Consider the following 6,844-nt stretch of genomic DNA (forward strand, 5'->3'; position numbering starts at 1 on the left):
TTTTTATACTGTTGGCATTTCCCATCTGTGTTCCATACATCTGTTGTGGAAAGGTGTCCACCTGAGTTGCGTGTGTAAAGGTTTGCTTAGCTTCAGTGGAAAACCACAAAGGTTTTTGTAAGGCTTTGGTTGTTCCTAAACTTGACTGTTGTTTAGGTTGCTCCTGAAATACCCTCTCTTCCTGCAGTGATTGCTTAAAGCTAAGCATTATTTCAGTGACCTTCAGCTTCATAAGGAACCATTTCTCCAGACATCAAGTGTCATGAAATACCTTTCCAAAATAACTTCTGAGTAATGCCAGTAAAGGTAATAGAAGACACAACTCACTTAAGCTGTTGACATTTTCTTTTTCGTTGTTGTTTTAAATCAGCATTATGTGAAAGGACCTCAATAACCCGAGGCACAAATACCGTGAATTAATACAGCAAATATTGATTATCCAGCTTCATCACTGAATATTGCTGGATTGAACAGAAATATTTGTTGGCTATTTAATCAGCAATAGTGCTTCATTTTCCAATTCATGTGCTTTGGCAGTAACTCACAACTGATATGAAAGTTAATGAATCTAAGGAAAGAATGGTTCTGTCTCCCCAAGACAAAAGCAGATTAATAATTGAGGCACCCAAGTGGGCACCTTAAGGAATGAATAGGAAATGCATGGATGACAAGTACTTTCTAAAGTCTGTGCTTTTTACCTGTTCATGTAATAAAACTTTCAGCTGTATTTCGCTGAAAGGATATATTGTGTCTTTACCTTAACTAACAAAAAGCTAGAGTCACATTCTTCTCATGTAACCCAACTTGATGTGTGCGTTTGGGTTTTGTTGTTTTGTTTTGTTTCAGACTGCTTCTGGCAGACAAGTTTGCTGCTTCAGGACCAGCTGTTTAAACATTATCTTGCAGATCCCCTTGATCTTAACTGATTGTAGGTGCACAATGGTTCTAAAATCACTTCTGCAAGTCCTTCAGTTCCCACAGAAGTTAGTGGCATGTATCTACATCCCAATAACATTTTAAATACATTTGCATTCTCCATTTGTTAAAAGGAAATAGCAGGCATCCTTATGCTACTTTTTTAACAGTTCCTGGCTCTGTTTCTGCTTGTAGACTAACAATTGCTATAAGATTGCACACTTGTAGACCAGAAGCGAGTTGTTGGTACCCATGTAGAATGTATCTAGCTTTTATAACCTGTTAAATTGCATTTTTCTTAAATCATCCTTTTTCCAACTTGGTTGACCAAAGTAATTGATATAATTTAGGACTTCAAAGTGTTTTTTCTTTAGAAATATTCTAATCTTCAAGAGATAGACAAATGAAGCTTTTGTGTCACGTAATGTCATGTAATGTCGTTCTTGCTGGCTAGAGGTTTAAAGAAAGGGCAGGGAATGGAATGCAAAGCATACTGAAGAGGATTTTTAGTGCTCTAGAATGGTTTGTAGTTGCAACAAATATTTCTTACTGTCTTCAGCAGAGCACATGAGCAGTAAGCTTGCGGTGTGAAAACTGTTACATAAATTCAGTACATACTCAGTACTCTTTGTGAAGGTCTGAGCAGGACACAAGCGTTTTCCTCATCTGAGGAATTAACATTTAATGAATTGTGGAAAGCATGTGTAGCTTGAACGGTGCTACTGAATACATTGTACTGATTGAAGGATTCTATAAGCATTCAGTAAGTGTTGAGAATTTCACCTCAATAGTCTCCAGTACCTTCCTTGCATAGGTGACTGAGATGCCTTACTGCAGTTGTGACTTTTCCTTTTATGCCACTACCTTTGCAGAGCAGCATAAGGAGACGATGCTAGTGTGGACGTACTTGGGACAGGAAAGGGAAGGCTCCAGAACACACACTCACAGTTTGTGACACTTGCAGCAGTAGACTCCATCTATTTGCATGTTGTGTTGGATCACTGCCAATGTGCCCATCCCTAAGGACAAGTGCAGTAATGGTAAATCAGCTCAGTGAAGCGCAAATTCTGATGTCAGCACTGCTTTTTTAAGCACTTGATTGTTAAACTTTTGTCAAAAGCTGTTTGCAAATCTTTAGTGTTACTTTACTGGGTTTCTGTTTTCTGCAGGCACCATGGCACTAGCTCGCTCTGGTCTGCGTTCCAGGTGAAGAATGGAAGCCTGAAGAAGTTCTGTCCATGAGATGGATGTCTGATGGTGCCGAACAGCGCTTCTGAACTTCCCCACCGGGAACGCAATGGTTTTGTACCACGTTCATGCTGTGAACAAAGCACAGGGCCCAGGCACCCGCAGCTGTGCAGCGCACCACCGCTAAGCGTAGGCCGAGCACATCGCTCTGCGGCGCACGTCGCCGGACGGGCACCGCTCAGGGCCTGTTCCGGGCTGCGGCGGCGCCGCCATCGCCCCTCGCGTGCAGGTGCGCGAGACCACGCTCCCGGCCGCGCGCTGCCTCAGGGGACCGGCGCCGTCCGGCGGGGCGGTGGCTCCCTTCCCCTCACGACCCGGAGCCCGCCGCGGTGGCAGGTGGGTGCCGGGTGCGGGGAGACCTCCCGGGCGGCGGGGACAGGGGCAGAGGCGCCGGGCACCCTCCCGGGACCGGGCAGGACCGAGCCTGTCCCTCGCCTCAGCGCAGCGAAGGCCCGGGGCGGGGCGGGCGCCTCGCCATGACAGGGCCCGCCTTCCCGGGCGCGGTGCCTCGGCCCGCCGCTCTGCCTTCCTTCCTCGGCGGGCGCAGGCGGTGGAGGGGCGAGCCCGCAGCAGCAGTGAGGGGTGGGGAGACCCCAGCGGCTCCGAGTTACGCTCCCCCTCAGCCCGGGCCGCTGCAGCCCCGCGGGCAGCCGGCGCCAGGCCGCGGCCTCGCCTCGCCTAGCCGGGTCCTCCCTGCGCTTTCCCGAGATGGCGGCGGCCGCTCACCCGCGGTCCCTTTGCTCTCTGCCGCTCAGTGTGCGGCCGCGCACTCGCGGTACCGCACGATCCGCGGGGATCCGCCGGGGCTTCCAGCGAGCTCTGCCGGGGATGGGCCCGGGCATGGGGGCCGGGCACAGGGGCCACAGAAAGCGGCCCTCGCTTGGTCTGGCCGTGGCCTCGCAGGCCCGGGCGGCGCCCGCTTCACACAGTCTGTAATTAGTTTCAAGCTACTGTTGTTTAAGTTTTGGCGCTTAGCGGGTATTCCCAGGAGGGGGACCTGCGTTAGGGAACAGACTTCGTCAGAAGTGGCCTTAGAAGCTGGTCCTACTTTTTTGTATTTTCTCACGCAGTGTAGTTAAGTTCTTCAGCAGTTGAGATTTGCATAAATGGGTGGAGTTATTTAACTTTTAAACCACCCCGGCCTCTTCAGAGATGGAATTTCTGGTTTAGTTTTTCTCAACATTAAAAAAGAGTTTCTTGACATGCGCAATGCACTCCTTCAGAACCTGTTTCTTCTGTGGTGGTTACGCTGCAGCTCTAACCAATTCATTTGCTTCCCCACTGGCTTTGATCCAAGAGCTTTCATGTGGCCGGTCTCCCTGCTGCTTTGTTCCCCTGTGTGCTTTGCTGCTGTGCAGATTGGTGGTAGCCATTAAGCATCAGTATGGAAAAACGCGCTCATCTTTGGAGTGGTGTTTTCTGTTCCGCTCCAGGGACCATTCCGATGTACCTGTGGCAGACTTTACCAGAAAGTCATGTGGTAATTCCCGTTCACTGGAGGTTCCCTGAGGATGGCATCATGCTGGACAAAGAGCTGGCAGTATTCGGTATCAGTAGTTCTCTAGCGGTAACATACTTTCTTAAAAGTTAGGTTTAATAATAGAAAGTAAAATGATTGCGGCCTTTAAACAAATAATAAAACTTGGGAATGTTAATTTTGAAATTAGAGTCTTTGATGCAAATTGGAGATCAAACACAGCTAATGTGGTTAACCCTCTTCATTAACCCTTGAACTTGCTTCCTTAGGAAGGGCCACCTCTTGGAAAGAAAGTGCATTTAAAACAAAGATTATATTTCATTTATCACTGCTCTTCATTAACAGTATTAGTTAGAGCAAGCTCCCTTTCAACCAGAGATTCGGGATTTTTCACAAGTTACGTTATTGCTGCCTGCGAGTTTTCTTCAGCTTGTGACACTGCAGCTCTTTATGTAAAGATCAAAGTGATTAAACAATAATAAACTTTCCAAACTGTGTCTTGCTTAGGGACATAGCATGAAATATTTAATTTCACCTTCTAAGGTGTTTTTTTTTTCCCTTTATTTAAATTCCACCCAGATGAGAACACAAAATTAATGGAGTCAGGTAAGTTTTCTGGGAAGTGGGTTGCAGTGTTGTATGGTAGCCTTTGATATCATGATATCAAAGTCTTGTGACTGCTATATAAAATGCCAGAGGAGTGACTGTGGTTGAATGCAAAAGCAACAGCTTGTTTCACTGACCTGGAACTGCATGCATAGCATTCTGTGATACTTACCTTAGCCCGTAATTACCATTTTATGACTGAAATGTAATCTTTAATAGCCCAAACAGTAAATGTCTTTTATGGAAAGCTTCTTATAATTCAGGTAATAAGTGCAAAATGTTATTGAGGTTGTTTTTTTCCAGTTATCATTCAAAAGACAGATTGCTGATGTTAAGTAAAAGAAAAAAATACTATTTTAATTTTTCTATTCAGTTTCCAAACAACAAGTGAAAACGTTTGATGTGTGTTCCATAAATCTTTCCAAAATTTTCTTTCTTTGAGTAAAAGGTGAGGAACACCGATTTTGATTAGCATGTGCTTCTCCATAAGGTGAATTCAGTACCTGATTTCATTGGACTTTTGGTGCCTGGCAGATACGTGTGCCTGTATATGTGTGCATATATTGTGTGGAGACATGATTGTGTCTATAGCATGCAAAGAAGTATGAAGCCAGTCAGAGTGCCTTAAGCACTGAATCAGTGGTTTCCAACAAGTGAGCTCAGTCCTGCCTGCGGAGGTTCACCTACATCAAAAGTGAGGGTTAGAGTGCAAGCAGGAAGTTTTCTGCTACTTTTGAGATGTGCAGGGTCCTAACATTTAAATGGTAGTGAAGTCCCATATAAGACTTTGAGTAATAGAAATTACACTTTTTTCCTTTTAGGGAGCAGCTCAGTGTACCTCTTTTTAATTATGCAACTAATTCAGTGGGTGAACAGTAGCTTATCAGAAGTTTAGTGCAACCAGCTTAAAGACAAAATACAGTAACAGTATCAAAAGTTTAGTGCAACCAGCTTAAAGACAAAATACAGTAACAGCTAGTCCTAAAAAGGCATATTTTTTTCATATATTCTCTTTGAATTATTTGCATGCCTTTTCCTTCAGGGTTTTCATATAAAATTTTAGAATCAGAAGATACTGTAACATGTGTTTTCCTTATTTTACTCCCTTTTATGGACAGAATTATTTGCTGGTTTACTCCCATGACTGTATCTGTAGCTGAGATAGGCTGGAAAAATGATGATTTCAAATGTGAGTCTGTGGACTTCTACTGTGTTTGTCTCCATGATGGCTAAACCAAGTGACAGTTAACTTTTGCAAGTAATACCCCCACATATTTGCAAATGTGATTTCTTTTTTAAACCTTATTTTGAGAATCATACATGTTTTCATTGAAGTGGCCTCTGCAGGTGTTCTTAAATGTCTCATTACAAGAGACCCATTTTTACTGTGTGTCAGCTGAAAACTATTCTTGCAGGCAGAAATTTCAGCTTGAAGTCAGATTTGAAAGAGGAAGGGTAGTCTGTTAAAATACATGTTTCTGTGCTCTGCTAAAGCTAAAATAGGCATATGTGTGATGGAGTGGTTCTTAGAAATAGAAAAATAATGTGATCTGGGCCAGCTGCATACATTGAAGTTAGTGTATAAGATTATGTTGTTTGACCCAGTTCTTGGTCTAACCAGAAAGTTTTTTACCATAGAATCCAGGAGTGGTTTGGCTTGGAAAGGACCTTAAGATCATCCAGTTCCAGCTCTCTACCATGGGCAGGGATGCCTCACAGTAGACCATGTTGCCCAGGGCTCTGTCCAACCTGGCCTTGAACACTGCCAGAGATGGAGCATTTACCACTTCTCTGGCCAACCTGTGCTAGTGCCTCACCACCCTCATAGTAAAGAACTTCTTCATTATCTCTAATCTCAACTTCCCTTGTTTAAGTTTGAGCCCATCACCCCTTGTCCTATTGCTACAGTCTATGGTGAAGAGTCCCCCTCTGGCATCCTTTTATTCTTGAAATACGGTCCATACCTGTAGTAGCTTATTGTTCTGTGATCTCCCTGAAGAGTACTTTTTAATTGTTCTTGGTGAAGACTGCAGCAGTATGGAGCAATGCCAGCTTTCCTGTCTGTTGCTTGTCTTAATGGCTTTTGACCCTGTTGTAATAAACAGTTAATCTTATTTATTTTATTAGGAGGAGATTGTATTCTTTGCCCTGACATAGAGCTGTAGATAAGCAAGAAGGCAGCAGAGTTAGAGATTACTGTGATGTTCTTCACAACGTATTTTCAGTCTCTCAGTGTGTGAAAAACAGTAATTCTCTGATGCTGTAATTCCCACCTGTCCCCCATTTTAGGGTGGGACACCCTGAAACTTGAGAGTGTGCATTTTGGTGGGGCTTTTTGAGTCACTAGAGACTTAATCTTTCTAGCAAAGCAAGAAGCTGTTCTTTGTGTTATGTACAGAAAGAAGGAACAAAAGGGGGCACAAGGGTGAAAGATGTCTGAAGATTACAGAATTTCCACTGTGCAACCTCCTTCACTCTTGTGTAGCAATTCCTAAAGGAAAAGCCCTCCTGCATCGTCCTCTAGAGGCATAATGCTTCTTGTTGAGAAAATGTGAAAAAGTTGTTTTTCAATATATTCTTTCAAGAAAAGCCCAGAGG

The sequence above is a fragment of the Pezoporus flaviventris genome, unplaced genomic scaffold, assembly GCF_033815535.1.
Source record: "Pezoporus flaviventris isolate CSIRO_AGI_PZ_B2104156 unplaced genomic scaffold, CSIRO_AGI_Pfla_v1 ptg000006l, whole genome shotgun sequence".
Taxonomy (NCBI): Eukaryota; Metazoa; Chordata; class Aves; order Psittaciformes; family Psittacidae; genus Pezoporus; species Pezoporus flaviventris.